Below are 24,460 nucleotides of genomic sequence, written 5' to 3'. Positions count from 1 at the left end.
ATATCACTCCTACAAGTCACTCCTCCATATCACTCCTCCATGAAGCTCCTCCATGTCACTACTCCATGTCACTCTTCCTTGCTCCTCAATGTCACTCCTCCATGTCACTCCTCTATGTCACTCCTCCATATCACTCCTCCATGTCTATCCTACATGTTGATCCTCCATGTCACTCCTACATGTCACTCCTACATGTCACTCCTCCATGTCACTCTTCATTGCTCCTCAATGTCACTCCTCTATGTCACTCCTCCATGTCGCTCCTCCACATCACTCCTCTATGTCACTCCTCCATTTTGAGCCTCCATGTCGCACTTCAAAGATACGCCTCCATGTCACTCCTCCATGTCGCTCCTCCATGTCACTCCTCCATGTCGCTACTCCACATCACTCCTCTATGTCACTCCTCCATGTCGCCCTTCAATGTCACTCCTCAATATCACTCCTATATGTTGAGCCTCCGTGTTGCTTCTCCATGTCACTCCTCCATGACGATCCTTAAATTCACTCCATCATGTCCGTCTTCCATGTCGCTACTCCTTGTCACTCCTCCATGTCACTTCTCCATGTCGATCCTCTATGTCACTCCTACAGGTCACTCCTCCATGTCACTCCTCCATGTCACTCCTCCATGTCACTCCTCCATGTCACTCCTCCATGTCGCTACTCCACATCACTCCTCTATGTCACTCCCCCATGTCACTCCTCCTTCATGTCACTCCTCCATGTCACTCCTCCATGAAGGTCCTCCATGTCGCTACTCCACATCACTCCTCTATGTCACTCCTCCATGTCGCACTTCAATGATACTCCTCCATGTCACTCCTCCATGTCGCTCCTCCATGTCACTCCTCCATGTCGCTACTCCACATCACTCCTCTATGTCACTCCTCCATGTCACTCCTCCTTCATGTCACTCCTCTATGTCACTCCGCCATATCACTCCTACAAGTCACTCCTCCATATCACTCCTCCATGAAAATCCTCCATGTCACTACTCCATGTCACTCTTCCTTGCTCCTCAATGTCACTCCTCCATGTCACTCCTCTATGTCACTCCTCCATATCACTCCTCCATGTCTATCCTACATGTTGATCCACCATGTCACTCCTCTATGTCACTCCTCCATATCACTCCTCCATGTTGAGCCTCCATGTCGCACTTCAATGATACGCCTCCATGTCACTCCTCCATGTCGCTCCTCCATGTCACTCCTCCATGTCGCTACTCCACATGACTCCTCTATGTCACTCCTCCATGTCGCCCTTCAATGTCACTCCTCAATATCACTCCTATATGTTGAGCCTCCGTGTTGCTTCTCCATGTCACTCCTCCATGACGATCCTTAAATTCACTCCTCCATGTCCGTCTTCCATGTTGCTACTCCTTGTCACTCCTCCATGTCACTTCTCCATGTCGATCCTCTATGTCACTCCTACAAGTCACTCCTCCATGTCACTACTCCATGAAGCTCCTCCATGTCACTACTCCATGTCACTCCTCCATGTCGATCCTCCATGTCACTCCTAAATGTCACTCCTCCATGTCACTCCTATGTCACTCCTCCATGTCACTCCTCTATGTCACTCCTCCATGTCGCTCCTCCATGTCACTCCTCCATGTCGCTCCTCCACATCACTCCTCTATGTCACTCCTACATATCACTCCAACATGTCACCCCTCCATGTCACTCCTCCATGTTACTCTTCCTTGCTCCTCAATGTCACTCCTCCATGTCACTCCTCTATGTCACTCCTCCATGTCGCTCCTCCATGTCACTTCATGTCGCTCCTCCACATCACTCCTCTATGTCACTCCTCCATGTTGAGCCTCCATGTCGCACTTCAATGATACTCCTCCATGTCACTCCTCCATGTCACTCCTCCATGTCACTCCTCCATGTCGCTACTCCACATCACTCCTCTCTGTCACTCCTCCATGTCACTCCTCCTTCATGTCACTACTCCATGTCACTCCTCCATGAAGGTCCTCCATGTCGCTACTCCACATCACTCCTCTATGTCACTCCTCCATGTCACTCCTCCTTCATGTCACTCCTCTATGTCACTCCGCCATATCACTCCTACAAGTCACTCCTCCATATCACTCCTCCATGAAGCTCCTCCATGTCACTACTCCATGTCACTCTTCCTTGCTCCTCAATGTCACTCCTCCATGTCACTCCTCTATGTCACTCCTCCATATCACTCCTGCATGTCTATCCTACATGTTGATCCTCCATGTCACTCCTCCATGTCACTCCTCCATGTCACTCCTCCATTTCACTCTTCATTGCTCCTCAATGTCACTCCTCTATGTCACTCCTACATGTCGCTCCTCCATGTCACTCCTCCATGGCACTCTTCCACATCACTCCTCTATGTCACTCCTCCATGTTGAGCCTCCATGTCGCACTTCAATGATACGCCTCCATGTCACTCCTTCATGTCACTCCTCCATGTCACTCCTCCATTTCGCTCCTCCATATCGCTCCTCCATGTCACACCTTCATGTCACTCCTCTATGTCGATCATCCATGTCACTCCTCTATGTCGATCCTCTATATCACTCCTACAAGTCACTCCTCCATATCACTCCTCCATGAAGCTCCTCCATGTCACTACTCCATGTCACTCTTCCTTGCTCCTCAATGTCACTCCTCCATGTCACTCCTCTATGTCACTCCTCCATATCACTCCTCCATGTCTATCCTACATGTTGATCCTCCATGTAACTCCTACATGTCACTCCTACATGTCACTCCTCCATGTCACTCTTCATTGCTCCTCAATGTCACTCCTCTATGTCACTCCTCCATGTCGCTCCTCCACATCACTCCTCTATGTCACTCCTCCATTTTGAGCCTCCATGTCGCACTTCAAAGATACGCCTCCATGTCACTCCTCCATGTCGCTCCTCCATGTCACTCCTCCATGTCGCTACTCCACATCACTCCTCTATGTCACTCCTCCATGTCGCCCTTCAATGTCACTCCTCAATATCACTCCTATATGTTGAGCCTCCGTGTTGCTTCTCCATGTCACTCCTCCATGACGATCCTTAAATTCACTCCATCATGTCCGTCTTCCATGTCGCTACTCCTTGTCACTCCTCCATGTCACTTCTCCATGTCGATCCTCTATGTCACTCCTACAGGTCACTCCTCCATGTCACTCCTCCATGTCACTCCTCCATGTCACTCCTCCATGTCACTCCTCCATGTCGCTACTCCACATCACTCCTCTATGTCACTCCTCCATGTCACTCCTCCTTCATGTCACTCCTCCATGTCACTCCTCCATGAAGGTCCTCCATGTCGCTACTCCACATCACTCCTCTATGTCACTCCTCCATGTCGCACTTCAATGATACTCCTCCATGTCACTCCTCCATGTCGCTCCTCCATGTCACTCCTCCATGTCGCTACTCCACATCACTCCTCTATGTCACTCCTCCATGTCACTCCTCCTTCATGTCACTCCTCTATGTCACTCCGCCATATCACTCCTACAAGTCACTCCTCCATATCACTCCTCCATGAAAATCCTCCATGTCACTACTCCATGTCACTCTTCCTTGCTCCTCAATGTCACTCCTCCATGTCACTCCTCTATGTCACTCCTCCATATCACTCCTCCATGTCTATCCTACATGTTGATCCACCATGTCACTCCTCCATGTCACTCCTCCATTTCACTCTTCATTGCTCCTCCATGTCACTCCTCTATGTCACTCCTCCATGTCACTCCTCCATGTCACTCCTCCACATCACTCCTCTATGTCACTCCTCCATGTTGAGCCTCCATGTCGCACTTCAATGATATGCCTCCATGTCACTCCTCCATGTCGCTACTCCACATCACTCCTCTATGTCACTCCTCCATGTCGCCCTTCAATGTCACTCCTCAATATTACTCCTATATGTTGAGCCTCCGTGTTGCTTCTCCATGTCACTCCTCCATTACGATCCTTAAATTCACTCCTCCATGTCCGTCTTCCATGTCGCTACTCCTTTTCACTCCTCCATGTCACTCCTCCATGAAGCTCCTCCATGTCACTACTCCATGTCACTCTTCCTTGCTCCTCAATGTCACTCCTCCATTTCACTCCTCTATGTCACTCCTCCATATCACTCCTCCATGTCTATCCTACATGTTGATCCTCCATGTCACTCCTACATGTCACTCCTACATGTCACTCCTCCATGTCACTCTTCATTGCTCCTCAATGTCACTCCTCTATGTCACTCTTCCATGTCGCTCCTCCACATCACTCCTCTATGTCACTCCTCCATTTTGAGCCTCCATGTCGCACTTCAAAGATACGCCTCCATGTCACTCCTCCATGTCGCTCCTCCATGTCACTCCTCCATGTCGCTACTCCACATCACTCCTCTATGTCACTCCTCCATGTCGCCCTTCAATGTCACTCCTCAATATCACTCCTATATGTTGAGCCTCCGTGTTGCTTCTCCATGTCACTCCTCCATGACGATCCTTAAATTCACTCCATCATGTCCGTCTTCCATGTCGCTACTCCTTGTCACTCCTCCATGTCACTTCTCCATGTCGATCCTCTATGTCACTCCTACAAGTCACTCCTACATGTCACTCCTCCATGTCACTCTTCATTGCTCCTCAATGTCACTCCTCTATGTCACTCCTCCATGTCGCTCCTCCATTTTGAGCCTCCATGTCGCACTTCAAAGATACGCCTCCATGTCACTCCTCCATGTCGCTCCTCCATGTCACTCCTCCATGTCACTCCTCCATGTCACTCCTCCATGTCACTCCTCCATGTCGCTACTCCACATCACTCCTCTATGTCACTCCTCCATGTCACTCCTCCTTCATGTCACTCCTCCATGTCACTCCTCCATGAAGGTCCTCCATGTCGCTACTCCACATCACTCCTCTATGTCACTCCTCCATGTCGCACTTCAATGATACTCCTCCATGTCACTCCTCCATGTCGCTCCTCCATGTCACTCCTCCATGTCGCTACTCCACATCACTCCTCTATGTCACTCCTCCATGTCACTCCTCCTTCATGTCACTCCTCTATGTCACTCCGCCATATCACTCCTACAAGTCACTCCTCCATATCACTCCTCCATGAAGCTCCTCCATGTCACTACTCCATGTCACTCTTCCTTGCTCCTCAATGTCACTCCTCCATGTCACTCCTCTATGTCACTCCTCCATATCACTCCTCCATGTCTATCCTACATGTTGATCCTCCATGTCACTCCTACATGTCACTCCTCCATGTCACTCCTCCATTTCACTCTTCATTGCTCCTCCATGTCACTCCTCTATGTCACTCCTCCATGTCACTCCTCCATGTCACTCCTCCACATCACTCCTCTATGTCACTCCTCCATGTTGAGCCTCCATGTCGCACTTCAATGATATGCCTCCATGTCACTCCTCCATGTCGCTACTCCACATCACTCCTCTATGTCACTCCTCCATGTCGCCCTTCAATGTCACTCCTCAATATTACTCCTATATGTTGAGCCTCCGTGTTGCTTCTCCATGTCACTCCTCCATTACGATCCTTAAATTCACTCCTCCATGTCCGTCTTCCATGTCGCTACTCCTTTTCACTCCTCCATGTCACTCCTCCATGAAGCTCCTCCATGTCACTACTCCATGTCACTCTTCCTTGCTCCTCAATGTCACTCCTCTATGTCACTCCTCCATATCACTCCTCCATGTCTATCCTACATGTTGATCCTCCATGTCACTCCTACATGTCACTCCTACATGTCACTCCTCCATGTCACTCTTCATTGCTCCTCAATGTCACTCCTCTATGTCACTCTTCCATGTCGCTCCTCCACATCACTCCTCTATGTCACTCCTCCATTTTGAGCCTCCATGTCGCACTTCAAAGATACGCTTCCATGTCACTCCTCCATGTCGCTCCTCCATGTCACTCCTCCATGTCGCTACTCCACATCACTCCTCTATGTCACTCCTCCATGTCGCCCTTCAATGTCACTCCTCAATATCACTCCTATATGTTGAGCCTCCGTGTTGCTTCTCCATGTCACTCCTCCATGACGATCCTTAAATTCACTCCATCATGTCCGTCTTCCATGTCGCTACTCCTTGTCACTCCTCCATGTCACTTCTCCATGTCGATCCTCTATGTCACTCCTACAAGTCACTCCTCCATGTCACTCCTCCATATCACTCCTCCATGAAGCTCCTCCATGTCACTACTCCATGTCACTCTTCCTTGGTCCTCAATGTCACTCCTCCATGTCACTCCTCTATGTCACTCCTCCATGTCGCACTTCAATGATACTCCTCCATGTCACTCCTCCATGTCGCTCCTCCATGTCACTCCTCCATGTCGCTACTCCACATCACTCCTCTATGTCACTCCTCCATGTCACTCCTCCTTCATGTCACTCCTCTATGTCACTCCGCCATATCACTCCTACAAGTCACTCCTCCATATCACTCCTCCATGAAGCTCCTCCATGTCACTACTCCATGTCACTCTTCCTTGCTCCTCAATGTCACTCCTCCATGTCACTCCTCTATGTCACTCCTCCATATCACTCCTCCATGTCTATCCTACATGTTGATCCTCCATGTCACTCCTACATGTCACTCCTCCATGTCACTCCTCCATTTCACTCTTCATTGCTCCTCCATGTCACTCCTCTATGTCACTCCTCCATGTCACTCCTCCATGTCACTCCTCCACATCACTCCTCTATGTCACTCCTCCATGTTGAGCCTCCATGTCGCACTTCAATGATATGCCTCCATGTCACTCCTCCATGTCGCTACTCCACATCACTCCTCTATGTCACTCCTCCATGTCGCCCTTCAATGTCACTCCTCAATATTACTCCTATATGTTGAGCCTCCGTGTTGCTTCTCCATGTCACTCCTCCATTACGATCCTTAAATTCACTCCTCCATGTCCGTCTTCCATGTCGCTACTCCTTTTCACTCCTCCATGTCACTCCTCCATGAAGCTCCTCCATGTCACTACTCCATGTCACTCTTCCTTGCTCCTCAATGTCACTCCTCTATGTCACTCCTCCATATCACTCCTCCATGTCTATCCTACATGTTGATCCTCCATGTCACTCCTACATGTCACTCCTACATGTCACTCCTCCATGTCACTCTTCATTGCTCCTCAATGTCACTCCTCTATGTCACTCTTCCATGTCGCTCCTCCACATCACTCCTCTATGTCACTCCTCCATTTTGAGCCTCCATGTCGCACTTCAAAGATACGCTTCCATGTCACTCCTCCATGTCGCTCCTCCATGTCACTCCTCCATGTCGCTACTCCACATCACTCCTCTATGTCACTCCTCCATGTCGCCCTTCAATGTCACTCCTCAATATCACTCCTATATGTTGAGCCTCCGTGTTGCTTCTCCATGTCACTCCTCCATGACGATCCTTAAATTCACTCCATCATGTCCGTCTTCCATGTCGCTACTCCTTGTCACTCCTCCATGTCACTTCTCCATGTCGATCCTCTATGTCACTCCTACAAGTCACTCCTCCATGTCACTCCTCCATATCACTCCTCCATGAAGCTCCTCCATGTCACTACTCCATGTCACTCTTCCTTGGTCCTCAATGTCACTCCTCCATGTCACTCCTCTATGTCACTCCTCCATATCACTCCTCCATGTCTATCCTACATGTTGATCCTCCATGTCACTCCTCCATGTCACTCCTCCATGTCACTCCTCCATTTCACTCTTCATTGTTCCTCAATGTCACTCCTCTATGTCACTCCTCCATGTCGCTCCTCCATGTCACTCCTCCATGTCACTCCACCACATCACTCCTCTATGTCACTCCTCCATGTTGAGCCTCCATGTCGCACTTCAATGATATGCCTCCATGTCACTCCTCCATGTCGCTACTCCACATCACTCCTCTATGTCACTCCTCCATGTCGCCCTTCAATGTCACTCCTCAATATTACTCCTATATGTTGAGCCTCCGTGTTGCTTCTCCATGTCACTCCTCCATTACGATCCTTAAATTCACTCCTCCATGTCCGTCTTCCATGTCGCTACTCCTTGTCACTCCTCCATATCACTCCTCCATGAAGCTCCTCCATGTCACTACTCCATGTCACTCTTCCTTGCTCCTCAATGTCACTCCTCCATTTCACTCCTCTATGTCACTCCGCCATATCACTCCTCCATGTCTATCCTACATGTCGATCCTCCATGTCACTCCTACATGTCACTCCTCCATATCACTACTCCATGTCACTCCTCCATGTCACTCCTCCATGTCAATCTTCATTGCTCCTCAATGTCACTCTTCCATGTCACTCCTCTATGTCACTCCTCCATGTCACTCCTCCATGTCACTCCTCCTTCTCACTCCTCCATATCACTACTCCATGTCACTCCTCCATGTCGATCCTTCATGTCACTCCTAAATGTCACTCCTCCATGTCACTCCTATGTCACTCCTCCATGTCACTCCTCTATGTCACTCCTCCATGTCGCTCCTCCATGTCACTCTTCCATGTCGCTCCTCCACATCACTCCTCTATGTCACTCCTCCATGTCACTCCTCCTTCATGTCACTCCTCCATGTCACTCCTCCATGAAGCTCCTCCATGTCACTCCTCTATGTCACTCTTCCTTGCTCCTCAATGTCACTCCTCCATGTCACTCCTCCTTGTCGCTCCTCCATGTCACTCCTCCATGTCGCTCCTCCACATCAATCCTCTATGTCACTCCTCCATGTCACTCCTCCTTCATGTCACTCCTCCATGTCACTCCTCCATGAAGCTCCTCCATGTCACTCTTCCATGTCGCTCCTCCACATCACTCCTCTATGTCACTCCCCCATGTCACTCCTCCTTCATGTCACTCCTCCATGTCACTCCTCCATGAAGCTCCTCCATGTCACTCCTCTATGTCACTCTTCCTTGCTCCTCAATGTCACTCCTCCATGTCACTCCCCCTTGTCGCTCCTCTATGTCACTCCTCCATGTCGCTCCTCCATGTCACTCTTCCATGTCGCTCCTCCACATCACTCCTCTATGTCACTCCTCCATTTCACTCCTCCATGTCACTCCTACATATCACTCCAACATGTCACTCCTCCATGTCAATCCTCCATGTTACTCTTCCTTGCTCCTCAATGTCACTCCTCCATGTCACTCCTCTATGTCACTCTTCCATGTCGCTCCTACATGTCACTCCTCCATGTCGCTCCTCCACATCACTCCTCTATGTCACTCCTCCATGTCACTCCTCCTTCATGTCACTCCTCCATGAAGCTCCTCCATGTCACTCCTCTATGTCACTCTTCCTTGCTCCTCAATGTCACTCCTCCATGTCACTCCTCCTTGTAGCTCCACCATGTCACTCCTCCATGTCGCATCTCCACATCAATCCTCTATGTCACTTCTCCATGTCACTCCTCCTTCATGTCACTCCTCCATGTCACTCCTCCATTTCGCTCCTCCATATCGCTCCTCCATGTCACACCTTCATGTCACTCCTCCATGTCGATCATTCATGTCACTCCTCTATGTTGATCCTCTATATCACTCCTACAAGTCACTCTTCCATGTCACTCCTCCATGAAGCTCCTCCATGTCACTACTCCATGTCACTCTTCCTTGCTCCTCAATGTCACTCCTCCATGTCACTCCTCTATGTCACTCCTCCATTTCACTCCTCTATGTCACTCCTCCATATCACTCCTCCATGTCTATCCTACATGTTGATCCTCCATGTCACTCCTACATGTCACTCCTACATGTCACTCCTCCATGTCACTCTTCATTGCTCCTCAATGTCACTCCTCTATGTCACTCTTCCATGTCGCTCCTCCACATCACTCCTCTATGTCACTCCTCCATTTTGAGCCTCCATGTCGCACTTCAAAGATACGCCTCCATGTCACTCCTCCATGTCGCTCCTCCATGTCACTCCTCCATGTCGCTACTCCACATCACTCCTCTATGTCACTCCTCCATGTCGCCCTTCAATGTCACTCCTCAATATCACTCCTATATGTTGAGCCTCCGTGTTGCTTCTCCATGTCACTCCTCCATGACGATCCTTAAATTCACTCCATCATGTCCGTCTTCCATGTCGCTACTCCTTGTCACTCCTCCATGTCACTTCTCCATGTCGATCCTCTATGTCACTCCTACAAGTCACTCCTACATGTCACTCCTCCATGTCACTCTTCATTGCTCCTCAATGTCACTCCTCTATGTCACTCCTCCATGTCGCTCCTCCATTTTGAGCCTCCATGTCGCACTTCAAAGATACGCCTCCATGTCACTCCTCCATGTCGCTCCTCCATGTCACTCCTCCATGTCACTCCTCCATGTCACTCCTCCATGTCACTCCTCCATGTCGCTACTCCACATCACTCCTCTATGTCACTCCTCCATGTCACTCCTCCTTCATGTCACTCCTCCATGTCACTCCTCCATGAAGGTCCTCCATGTCGCTACTCCACATCACTCCTCTATGTCACTCCTCCATGTCGCACTTCAATGATACTCCTCCATGTCACTCCTCCATGTCGCTCCTCCATGTCACTCCTCCATGTCGCTACTCCACATCACTCCTCTATGTCACTCCTCCATGTCACTCCTCCTTCATGTCACTCCTCTATGTCACTCCGCCATATCACTCCTACAAGTCACTCCTCCATATCACTCCTCCATGAAGCTCCTCCATGTCACTACTCCATGTCACTCTTCCTTGCTCCTCAATGTCACTCCTCCATGTCACTCCTCTATGTCACTCCTCCATATCACTCCTCCATGTCTATCCTACATGTTGATCCTCCATGTCACTCCTACATGTCACTCCTCCATGTCACTCCTCCATTTCACTCTTCATTGCTCCTCCATGTCACTCCTCTATGTCACTCCTCCATGTCACTCCTCCATGTCACTCCTCCACATCACTCCTCTATGTCACTCCTCCATGTTGAGCCTCCATGTCGCACTTCAATGATATGCCTCCATGTCACTCCTCCATGTCGCTACTCCACATCACTCCTCTATGTCACTCCTCCATGTCGCCCTTCAATGTCACTCCTCAATATTACTCCTATATGTTGAGCCTCCGTGTTGCTTCTCCATGTCACTCCTCCATTACGATCCTTAAATTCACTCCTCCATGTCCGTCTTCCATGTCGCTACTCCTTTTCACTCCTCCATGTCACTCCTCCATGAAGCTCCTCCATGTCACTACTCCATGTCACTCTTCCTTGCTCCTCAATGTCACTCCTCTATGTCACTCCTCCATATCACTCCTCCATGTCTATCCTACATGTTGATCCTCCATGTCACTCCTACATGTCACTCCTACATGTCACTCCTCCATGTCACTCTTCATTGCTCCTCAATGTCACTCCTCTATGTCACTCTTCCATGTCGCTCCTCCACATCACTCCTCTATGTCACTCCTCCATTTTGAGCCTCCATGTCGCACTTCAAAGATACGCTTCCATGTCACTCCTCCATGTCGCTCCTCCATGTCACTCCTCCATGTCGCTACTCCACATCACTCCTCTATGTCACTCCTCCATGTCGCCCTTCAATGTCACTCCTCAATATCACTCCTATATGTTGAGCCTCCGTGTTGCTTCTCCATGTCACTCCTCCATGACGATCCTTAAATTCACTCCATCATGTCCGTCTTCCATGTCGCTACTCCTTGTCACTCCTCCATGTCACTTCTCCATGTCGATCCTCTATGTCACTCCTACAAGTCACTCCTCCATGTCACTCCTCCATATCACTCCTCCATGAAGCTCCTCCATGTCACTACTCCATGTCACTCTTCCTTGGTCCTCAATGTCACTCCTCCATGTCACTCCTCTATGTCACTCCTCCATGTCGCACTTCAATGATACTCCTCCATGTCACTCCTCCATGTCGCTCCTCCATGTCACTCCTCCATGTCGCTACTCCACATCACTCCTCTATGTCACTCCTCCATGTCACTCCTCCTTCATGTCACTCCTCTATGTCACTCCGCCATATCACTCCTACAAGTCACTCCTCCATATCACTCCTCCATGAAGCTCCTCCATGTCACTACTCCATGTCACTCTTCCTTGCTCCTCAATGTCACTCCTCCATGTCACTCCTCTATGTCACTCCTCCATATCACTCCTCCATGTCTATCCTACATGTTGATCCTCCATGTCACTCCTACATGTCACTCCTCCATGTCACTCCTCCATTTCACTCTTCATTGCTCCTCCATGTCACTCCTCTATGTCACTCCTCCATGTCACTCCTCCATGTCACTCCTCCACATCACTCCTCTATGTCACTCCTCCATGTTGAGCCTCCATGTCGCACTTCAATGATATGCCTCCATGTCACTCCTCCATGTCGCTACTCCACATCACTCCTCTATGTCACTCCTCCATGTCGCCCTTCAATGTCACTCCTCAATATTACTCCTATATGTTGAGCCTCCGTGTTGCTTCTCCATGTCACTCCTCCATTACGATCCTTAAATTCACTCCTCCATGTCCGTCTTCCATGTCGCTACTCCTTTTCACTCCTCCATGTCACTCCTCCATGAAGCTCCTCCATGTCACTACTCCATGTCACTCTTCCTTGCTCCTCAATGTCACTCCTCTATGTCACTCCTCCATATCACTCCTCCATGTCTATCCTACATGTTGATCCTCCATGTCACTCCTACATGTCACTCCTACATGTCACTCCTCCATGTCACTCTTCATTGCTCCTCAATGTCACTCCTCTATGTCACTCTTCCATGTCGCTCCTCCACATCACTCCTCTATGTCACTCCTCCATTTTGAGCCTCCATGTCGCACTTCAAAGATACGCTTCCATGTCACTCCTCCATGTCGCTCCTCCATGTCACTCCTCCATGTCGCTACTCCACATCACTCCTCTATGTCACTCCTCCATGTCGCCCTTCAATGTCACTCCTCAATATCACTCCTATATGTTGAGCCTCCGTGTTGCTTCTCCATGTCACTCCTCCATGACGATCCTTAAATTCACTCCATCATGTCCGTCTTCCATGTCGCTACTCCTTGTCACTCCTCCATGTCACTTCTCCATGTCGATCCTCTATGTCACTCCTACAAGTCACTCCTCCATGTCACTCCTCCATATCACTCCTCCATGAAGCTCCTCCATGTCACTACTCCATGTCACTCTTCCTTGGTCCTCAATGTCACTCCTCCATGTCACTCCTCTATGTCACTCCTCCATATCACTCCTCCATGTCTATCCTACATGTTGATCCTCCATGTCACTCCTCCATGTCACTCCTCCATGTCACTCCTCCATTTCACTCTTCATTGTTCCTCAATGTCACTCCTCTATGTCACTCCTCCATGTCGCTCCTCCATGTCACTCCTCCATGTCACTCCACCACATCACTCCTCTATGTCACTCCTCCATGTTGAGCCTCCATGTCGCACTTCAATGATATGCCTCCATGTCACTCCTCCATGTCGCTACTCCACATCACTCCTCTATGTCACTCCTCCATGTCGCCCTTCAATGTCACTCCTCAATATTACTCCTATATGTTGAGCCTCCGTGTTGCTTCTCCATGTCACTCCTCCATTACGATCCTTAAATTCACTCCTCCATGTCCGTCTTCCATGTCGCTACTCCTTGTCACTCCTCCATATCACTCCTCCATGAAGCTCCTCCATGTCACTACTCCATGTCACTCTTCCTTGCTCCTCAATGTCACTCCTCCATTTCACTCCTCTATGTCACTCCGCCATATCACTCCTCCATGTCTATCCTACATGTCGATCCTCCATGTCACTCCTACATGTCACTCCTCCATATCACTACTCCATGTCACTCCTCCATGTCACTCCTCCATGTCAATCTTCATTGCTCCTCAATGTCACTCTTCCATGTCACTCCTCTATGTCACTCCTCCATGTCACTCCTCCATGTCACTCCTCCTTCTCACTCCTCCATATCACTACTCCATGTCACTCCTCCATGTCGATCCTTCATGTCACTCCTAAATGTCACTCCTCCATGTCACTCCTATGTCACTCCTCCATGTCACTCCTCTATGTCACTCCTCCATGTCGCTCCTCCATGTCACTCTTCCATGTCGCTCCTCCACATCACTCCTCTATGTCACTCCTCCATGTCACTCCTCCTTCATGTCACTCCTCCATGTCACTCCTCCATGAAGCTCCTCCATGTCACTCCTCTATGTCACTCTTCCTTGCTCCTCAATGTCACTCCTCCATGTCACTCCTCCTTGTCGCTCCTCCATGTCACTCCTCCATGTCGCTCCTCCACATCAATCCTCTATGTCACTCCTCCATGTCACTCCTCCTTCATGTCACTCCTCCATGTCACTCCTCCATGAAGCTCCTCCATGTCACTCTTCCATGTCGCTCCTCCACATCACTCCTCTATGTCACTCCCCCATGTCACTCCTCCTTCATGTCACTCCTCCATGTCACTCCTCCATGAAGCTCCTCCATGTCACTCCTCTATGTCACTCTTCCTTGCTCCTCAATGTCACTCCTCCATGTCACTCCCCCTTGTCGCTCCTCTATGTCACTCCTCCATGTCGCTCCTCCATGTCACTCTTCCATGTCGCTCCTCCACATCACTCCTCTATGTCACTCCTCCATTTCACTCCTCCATGTCACTCCTACATATCACTCCAACATGTCACTCCTCCATGTCAATCCTCCATGTTACTCTTCCTTGCTCCTCAATGTCACTCCTCCATGTCACTCCTCTATGTCACTCTTCCATGTCGCTCCTACATGTCACTCCTCCATGTCGCTCCTCCACATCACTCCTCTATGTCACTCCTCCATGTCACTCCTCCTTCATGTCACTCCTCCATGAAGCTCCTCCATGTCACTCCTCTATGTCACTCTTCCTTGCTCCTCAATGTCACTCCTCCATGTCACTCCTCCTTGTAGCTCCACCATGTCACTCCTCCATGTCGCATCTCCACATCAATCCTCTATGTCACTTCTCCATGTCACTCCTCCTTCATGTCACTCCTCCATGTCACTCCTCCATTTCGCTCCTCCATATCGCTCCTCCATGTCACACCTTCATGTCACTCCTCCATGTCGATCATTCATGTCACTCCTCTATGTTGATCCTCTATATCACTCCTACAAGTCACTCTTCCATGTCACTCCTCCATGAAGCTCCTCCATGTCACTACTCCATGTCACTCTTCCTTGCTCCTCAATGTCACTCCTCCATGTCACTCCTCTATGTCACTCCTCCATTTCACTCCTCTATGTCACTCCTCCATATCACTCCTCCATGTCTATCCTACATGTTGATCCTCCATGTCACTCCTACATGTCACTCCTACATGTCACTCCTCCATGTCACTCTTCATTGCTCCTCAATGTCACTCCTCTATGTCACTCTTCCATGTCGCTCCTCCACATCACTCCTCTATGTCACTCCTCCATTTTGAGCCTCCATGTCGCACTTCAAAGATACGCCTCCATGTCACTCCTCCATGTCGCTCCTCCATGTCACTCCTCCATGTCGCTACTCCACATCACTCCTCTATGTCACTCCTCCATGTCGCCCTTCAATGTCACTCCTCAATATCACTCCTATATGTTGAGCCTCCGTGTTGCTTCTCCATGTCACTCCTCCATGACGATCCTTAAATTCACTCCATCATGTCCGTCTTCCATGTCGCTACTCCTTGTCACTCCTCCATGTCACTTCTCCATGTCGATCCTCTATGTCACTCCTACAAGTCACTCCTACATGTCACTCCTCCATGTCACTCTTCATTGCTCCTCAATGTCACTCCTCTATGTCACTCCTCCATGTCGCTCCTCCATTTTGAGCCTCCATGTCGCACTTCAAAGATACGCCTCCATGTCACTCCTCCATGTCGCTCCTCCATGTCACTCCTCCATGTCACTCCTCCATGTCACTCCTCCATGTCACTCCTCCATGTCGCTACTCCACATCACTCCTCTATGTCACTCCTCCATGTCACTCCTCCTTCATGTCACTCCTCCATGTCACTCCTCCATGAAGGTCCTCCATGTCGCTACTCCACATCACTCCTCTATGTCACTCCTCCATGTCGCACTTCAATGATACTCCTCCATGTCACTCCTCCATGTCGCTCCTCCATGTCACTCCTCCATGTCGCTACTCCACATCACTCCTCTATGTCACTCCTCCATGTCACTCCTCCTTCATGTCACTCCTCTATGTCACTCCGCCATATCACTCCTACAAGTCACTCCTCCATATCACTCCTCCATGAAGCTCCTCCATGTCACTACTCCATGTCACTCTTCCTTGCTCCTCAATGTCACTCCTCCATGTCACTCCTCTATGTCACTCCTCCATATCACTCCTCCATGTCTATCCTACATGTTGATCCTCCATGTCACTCCTACATGTCACTCCTCCATGTCACTCCTCCATTTCACTCTTCATTGCTCCTCCATGTCACTCCTCTATGTCACTCCTCCATGTCACTCCTCCATGTCACTCCTCCACATCACTCCTCTATGTCACTCCTCCATGTTGAGCCTCCATGTCGCACTTCAATGATATGCCTCCATGTCACTCCTCCATGTCGCTACTCCACATCACTCCTCTATGTCACTCCTCCATGTCGCCCTTCAATGTCACTCCTCAATATTACTCCTATATGTTGAGCCTCCGTGTTGCTTCTCCATGTCACTCCTCCATTACGATCCTTAAATTCACTCCTCCATGTCCGTCTTCCATGTCGCTACTCCTTTTCACTCCTCCATGTCACTCCTCCATGAAGCTCCTCCATGTCACTACTCCATGTCACTCTTCCTTGCTCCTCAATGTCACTCCTCTATGTCACTCCTCCATATCACTCCTCCATGTCTATCCTACATGTTGATCCTCCATGTCACTCCTACATGTCACTCCTACATGTCACTCCTCCATGTCACTCTTCATTGCTCCTCAATGTCACTCCTCTATGTCACTCTTCCATGTCGCTCCTCCACATCACTCCTCTATGTCACTCCTCCATTTTGAGCCTCCATGTCGCACTTCAAAGATACGCTTCCATGTCACTCCTCCATGTCGCTCCTCCATGTCACTCCTCCATGTCGCTACTCCACATCACTCCTCTATGTCACTCCTCCATGTCGCCCTTCAATGTCACTCCTCAATATCACTCCTATATGTTGAGCCTCCGTGTTGCTTCTCCATGTCACTCCTCCATGACGATCCTTAAATTCACTCCATCATGTCCGTCTTCCATGTCGCTACTCCTTGTCACTCCTCCATGTCACTTCTCCATGTCGATCCTCTATGTCACTCCTACAAGTCACTCCTCCATGTCACTCCTCCATATCACTCCTCCATGAAGCTCCTCCATGTCACTACTCCATGTCACTCTTCCTTGGTCCTCAATGTCACTCCTCCATGTCACTCCTCTATGTCACTCCTCCATATCACTCCTCCATGTCTATCCTACATGTTGATCCTCCATGTCACTCCTCCATGTCACTCCTCCATGTCACTCCTCCATTTCACTCTTCATTGTTCCTCAATGTCACTCCTCTATGTCACTCCTCCATGTCGCTCCTCCATGTCACTCCTCCATGTCACTCCACCACATCACTCCTCTATGTCACTCCTCCATGTTGAGCCTCCATGTCGCACTTCAATGATATGCCTCCATGTCACTCCTCCATGTCGCTACTCCACATCACTCCTCTATGTCACTCCTCCATGTCGCCCTTCAATGTCACTCCTCAATATTACTCCTATATGTTGAGCCTCCGTGTTGCTTCTCCATGTCACTCCTCCATTACGATCCTTAAATTCACTCCTCCATGTCCGTCTTCCATGTCGCTACTCCTTGTCACTCCTCCATATCACTCCTCCATGAAGCTCCTCCATGTCACTACTCCATGTCACTCTTCCTTGCTCCTCAATGTCACTCCTCCATTTCACTCCTCTATGTCACTCCGCCATATCACTCCTCCATGTCTATCCTACATGTCGATCCTCCATGTCACTCCTACATGTCACTCCTCCATATCACTACTCCATGTCACTCCTCCATGTCACTCCTCCATGTCACTCTTCATTGCTCCTCAATGTCACTCTTCCATGTCACTCCTCTATGTCACTCCTCCATGTCACTCCTCCATGTCACTCCTCCTTCTCACTCCTCCATATCACTACTCCATGTCACTCCTCCATGTCGATCCTTCATGTCACTCCTAAATGTCACTCCTCCATGTCACTCCTATGTCACTCCTCCATGTCACTCCTCTATGTCACTCCTCCATGTCGCTCCTCCATGTCACTCTTCCATGTCGCTCCTCCACATCACTCCTCTATGTCACTCCTCCATGTCACTCCTCCTTCATGTCACTCCTCCATGTCACTCCTCCATGAAGCTCCTCCATGTCACTCCTCTATGTCACTCTTCCTTGCTCCTCAATGTCACTCCTCCATGTCACTCCTCCTTGTCGCTCCTCCATGTCACTCCTCCATGTCGCTCCTCCACATCAATCCTCTATGTCACTCCTCCATGTCACTCCTCCTTCATGTCACTCCTCCATGTCACTCCTCCATGAAGCTCCTCCATGTCACTCTTCCATGTCGCTCCTCCACATCACTCCTCTATGTCACTCCCCCATGTCACTCCTCCTTCATGTCACTCCTCCATGTCACTCCTCCATGAAGCTCCTCCATGTCACTCCTCTATGTCACTCTTCCTTGCTCCTCAATGTCACTCCTCCATGTCACTCCCCCTTGTCGCTCCTCTATGTCACTCCTCCATGTCGCTCCTCCATGTCACTCTTCCATGTCGCTCCTCCACATCACTCCTCTATGTCACTCCTCCATTTCACTCCTCCATGTCACTCCTACATATCACTCCAACATGTCACTCCTCCATGTCAATCCTCCATGTTACTCTTCCTTGCTCCTCAATGTCACTCCTCCATGTCACTCCTCTATGTCACTCTTCCATGTCGCTCCTACATGTCACTCCTCCATGTCGCTCCTCCACATCACTCCTCTATGTCACTCCTCCATGTCACTCCTCCTTCATGTCACTCCTCCATGAAGCTCCTCCATGTCACTCCTCTATGTCACTCTTCCTTGCTCCTCAATGTCACTCCTCCATGTCACTCCTCCTTGTAGCTCCACCATGTCACTCCTCCATGTCGCATCTCCACATCAATCCTCTATGTCACTTCTCCATGTCACTCCTCCTTCATGTCACTCCTCCATGTCACTCCTCCATTTCGCTCCTCCATATCGCTCCTCCATGTCACACCTTCATGTCACTCCTCCATGTCGATCATTCATGTCACTCCTCTATGTCGATCCTCTATATCACTCCTACAAGTCACTCTTCCATGTCACTCCTCCATGAAGCTCCTCCATGTCACTACTCCATGTCACTCTTCCTTGCTCCTCAATGTCACTCCTCCATGTCACTCCTCTATGTCACTCCTCCATGTCACTCCTCCATGTCGATCCTCCATGTCACTCCTAAATGTCACTCCTCCATGTCACTCCTATGTCACTCCTCCATGTCACTCCTATGTCACTCCTCCATGTCGCTCCCCCATGTCACTCCTCCATGTCGCTCCTCCACATCACTCCTCTATGTCACTCCTCCATGTTGAGCCTCCATGTCGCACTTCAATGATACTCCTCCATATCACTCCTCCATGTTGCTCCTCTATGTCACTTCTCCATGTCACTCCTCCTTCATGTCACTCCTCCATGTCACTCCTCCATTTCGCTCCTCCATATCGCTCCTCCATGTCGCTCCTCCATGTCACTCCTCCATGTCAATCCTCCATGTCACACTACTCCATGTCACTCCTCCATGTCGATCCTCCATGTCATTCCTAAATGTCACTCCTCCATGTCACTCCTCTATGTCACTCTTCCTTGCTCATCAATGTCACTCCTCCATGTCACTCCTCTATGTCACTCCTCCTTGTCGCTCCTCCACATCACTCCTCTATGTCACTCCTCCATGTCACTCCTCCTTCATGTCACTTCTCCGGGTCACTCCTCCATTTCGCTCCTCCATATCGCTCCTCCATGTCGCTCCTCCACATCACTCCTCTATGTATCTCCCCCATGTCACTCCTCCTTCATGTCACTCCTCCATGTCACTCTTCCTTGCTCCTCAATGTCACTCCTACATGTCACTCCTCCATTTCACTCCTCCATGAAGCTCCTCCATGTCACTACTCCATGTCACTCTTCCTTGGTCCTCAATGTCACTCCTCCATGTCACTCCTCTATGTCACTCCTCCATATCACTCCTCCATGTCTATCCTACATGTTGATCCTCCATGTCACTCCTCCATGTCACTCCTCCATGTCACTCCTCCATTTCACTCTTCATTGCTCCTCAATGTCACTCCTCTATGTCACTCCTCCATGTCGCTACTCCATGTCACTCCTCCATGTCACTCCTCCACATCACTCCTCTATGTCACTCCTCCATGTTGAGCCTCCATGTCGCACTTCAATGATATGCCTCCATGTCACTCCTCCATGTCGCTACTCCACATCACTCCTCTATGTCACTCCTCCATGTCGCCCGTCAATGTCACTCCTCAATATTACTCCTATATGTTGAGCCTCCGTGTTGCTTCTCCATGTCACTCCTCCATTACGATCCTTAAATTCACTCCTCCATGTCCGTCTTCCATGTCGCTACCCCTTGTCACTCCTCCATGTCACTCCTCCATGAAGCTCCTCCATGTCACTACTCCATGTCACTCTTCCTTGCTCCTCAATGTCACTCCTCCATTTCACTCCTCTATGTCACTCCTCCATATCACTCCTCCATGTCTATCCTACATGTCGATCCTCCATGTCACTCCTACATGTCACTCCTCCATATCACTACTCCATGTCACTCCTCCATGTCACTCCTCCATGTCACTCTTCATTGCTCCTCAATGTCACTCTTCCATGTCACTCCTCTATGTCACTCCTCCATGTCACTCCACCATGTCACTCCTCCTTCTCACTCCTCCATATCACTACTCCATGTCACTCCTCCATGTCACTCCTATGTCACTCCTCCATGTCACTCCTCTATGTCACTCCTCCATGTCGCTCCTCCATGTCACTCTTCCATGTCGCTCCTCCATGAAGCTCCTCCATGTCACTCCTCTATGTCACTCTTCCTTGCTCCTCAATGTCACTCCTCCATGTCACTCCTCCTTGTCGCTCCTCCATGTCACTCCTCCATGTCGCTCCTCCACATCAATCCTCTATGTCACTCCTCCATGTCACTCCTCCTTCATGTCACTCCTTCATGTCACTCCTCCATGTCACTCCTCCATGAAGCTCCTACATGTCACTCTTCCATGTCGCTCCTCCACATCACTCCTCTATGTCACTCCTCCATGTCACTCCTCCTTCATGTCACTCCTCCATGTCACTCCTCCATGAAGCTCCTCCATGTCACTCCTCTATGTCACTCTTCCTTGCTCCTCAATGTCACTCCTCCATGTCACTCCTCCTTGTCGCTCCTCTATGTCACTCCTCCATGTCGCTCCTCCATGTCACTCTTCCATGTCGCTCCTCCACATCACTCCTCTATGTCACTCCTCCATGTCACTCCTCCATGTCACTCCTCTATGTCAATTCTCCATGTTACAACTCCATATCACTACAACTTCTCACTCCTCCATGTCACCCCTCCATGTCACTCCTCAATGAAACTCCTCCATGTCACTCCTCCATGTCGCTCCTACTCGTCAATTCTCGATTTCGCTCCTCCACATCACTCCTCTATATGTCACTCCTACATATCACTCCAACATGTCACTCCTCCATGTCAATCCTCCATGTTACTCTTCCTTGCTCCTCAATGTCACTCCTCCATGTCACTCCTCTATGTCACTCTTCCATGTCGCTCCTCCATGTCACTCCATGTCGCTCCTCCATATCACTCCTCCATGTCTATCCTCATGTCGATCCTCAATGTCACTCCGCCATGTCACTCCTCTATGTCACTCCTCCATATCACTCCTCCATGTCACTCCTCCATGAAGCTCCTCCATGTCACTCCCCCATGTCACTCCTCCATGAAGTTCCTCAATGTCACTCCTCCATGTCACTCCTCCTTGTCGCTCCTCCATGTCACTCCTCCATTTCTATCCTACATGTCGATCCTTCATGTCACTCCTACATGTCACTCCTCCATAACACTACTCCATGTCACTCCTCCATGTCACTCCTCCATGTCACTCTTCATTGCTCCTCAATGTCACTCCTCCATATCACTACTCCATGTCACTCCTCCATGTCGATCCTCCATGTCACTCCTAAATGTCAATCCTCCATGTCACTCCTATGTCACTCCTCAATGTCACTCCTCTATGTTACTACTCCATGTCGCTCCTCCATGTCACTCCTCCATGTCGCTCCTCCACATCACTCCTCTATGTCACTCCTCCATGTCACTCCTCCTTCATGTCACTCCTCCATGTCACTCCTCCATGAAGCTCCTCCATGTCACTCCTCTATGTCACTCTTCCTTGCTCCTCAATGTCACTCCTCCATGTCACTCCTCCTTGTAGCTCCACCATGTCACTCCTCCATGTCGCATCTCCACATCAATCCTCTATGTCACTTCTCCATGTCACTCCTCCTTCATGTCACTCCTCCATGTCACTCCTCCATTTCGCTCCTCCATATCGCTCCTCCATGTCACACCTTCATGTCACTCCTCCATGTCGATCATTCATGTCACTCCTCTATGTCGATCCTCTATATCACTCCTACAAGTCACTCTTCCATGTCACTCCTCCATGAAGCTCCTCCATGTCACTACTCCATGTCACTCTTCCTTGCTCCTCAATGTCACTCCTCCATGTCACTCCTCTATGTCACTCCTCCATGTCACTCCTCCATGTCGATCCTCCATGTCACTCCTAAATGTCACTCCTCCATGTCACTCCTAAATGTCACTCCTCCATGTCACTCCTATGTCACTCCTCCATGTCGCTCCCCCATGTCACTCCTCCATGTCGCTCCTCCACATCACTCCTCTATGTCACTCCTCCATGTTGAGCCTCCATGTCGCACTTCAATGATACTCCTCCATATCACTCCTCCATGTTGCTCCTCTATGTCACTCCTCCATGTCACTCCTCCTTCATGTCACTCCTCCATGTCACTCCTCCATTTCGCTCCTCCATACCGCTCCTCCATGTCGCTCCTCCATGTCACTCCTCCATGTCAATCCTCCATGTCACACTACTCCATGTCACTCCTCCATGTCGATCCTCCATGTCACTCCTCTATGTCACTCTTCCTTGCTCATCAATGTCACTCCTCCATGTCACTCCTCTATGTCACTCCTCCTTGTCGCTCCTCCACATCACTCCTCTATGTCACTCCTCCATGTCACTCCTCCTTCATGTCACTTCTCCGGGTCACTCCTCCATTTCGCTCCTCCATATCGCTCCTCCATGTCGCTCCTCCACATCACTCCTCTATGTATCTCCCCCATGTCACTCCTCCTTAATGTCACTCCTCCATGTCACTCTTCCTTGCTCCTCAATGTCACTCCTACATGTCACTCCTCCATTTCACTCCTCCATGAAGCTCCTACATTTCACTCCTCCATGTCACTCTTCCTTGCTCCTCAATGTCACTCCTCCATGTCACTCCTCCATTTCGCTCCTCCATATCGCTCCTCCATGTCACACCTTCATGTCACTCCTCCATGTCACTCCTCCATTTCGCTCCTCCATATCGCTCCTCCATGTCACACCTTCATTTCACTCCTCTATGTCGATCATCCATGTCACTCCTCTATGTCGATCCTCTATATCACTCCTACAAGTCACTCCTCCATGTCACTCCTCCATGAAGCTCCTCCACGTCACTACTCCATGTCACTCTTCCTTGCTCCTCAATGTCACTCCTCCATTTCACTCCTCTATGTCACTCCTCCATATCACTCCACCATGTCTATCCTACATGTCGATCCTACATGTCACTCCTACATGTCACTCCTCCATATCACTACTCCATGTCACTCCTCCATGTCACTCCTCCATGTCACTCTTCATTGCTCCTCAATGTCACTCCTCCATGTCACTCCTCTATGTCACTCCTACATGTCACTCCTCCTTCTCACTCCTCCATGTCACTCCTCCATGTCACTCCTCCATGTCACTCTTCATTGCTCCTCAATGTCACTCCTCCATATCACTCCACCATGTCTATCCTACATGTCGATCCTACATGTCACTCCTACATGTCACTCCTCCATATCACTACTCCATGTCACTCCTCCATGTCACTCCTCCATGTCACTCTTCATTGCTCCTCAATGTCACTCCTCCATGTCACTCCTCTATGTCACTCCTTCATGTCACTCCTCCATTTCACTCCTCCATTTCGCTCCTCCATATCGCT

This window comes from Sebastes fasciatus, chromosome 15 (assembly GCF_043250625.1).
Source record: "Sebastes fasciatus isolate fSebFas1 chromosome 15, fSebFas1.pri, whole genome shotgun sequence".
Lineage (NCBI taxonomy): Eukaryota > Metazoa > Chordata > Actinopteri > Perciformes > Sebastidae > Sebastes > Sebastes fasciatus.
Note: the sequence above shows the minus strand (reverse complement) of the source record.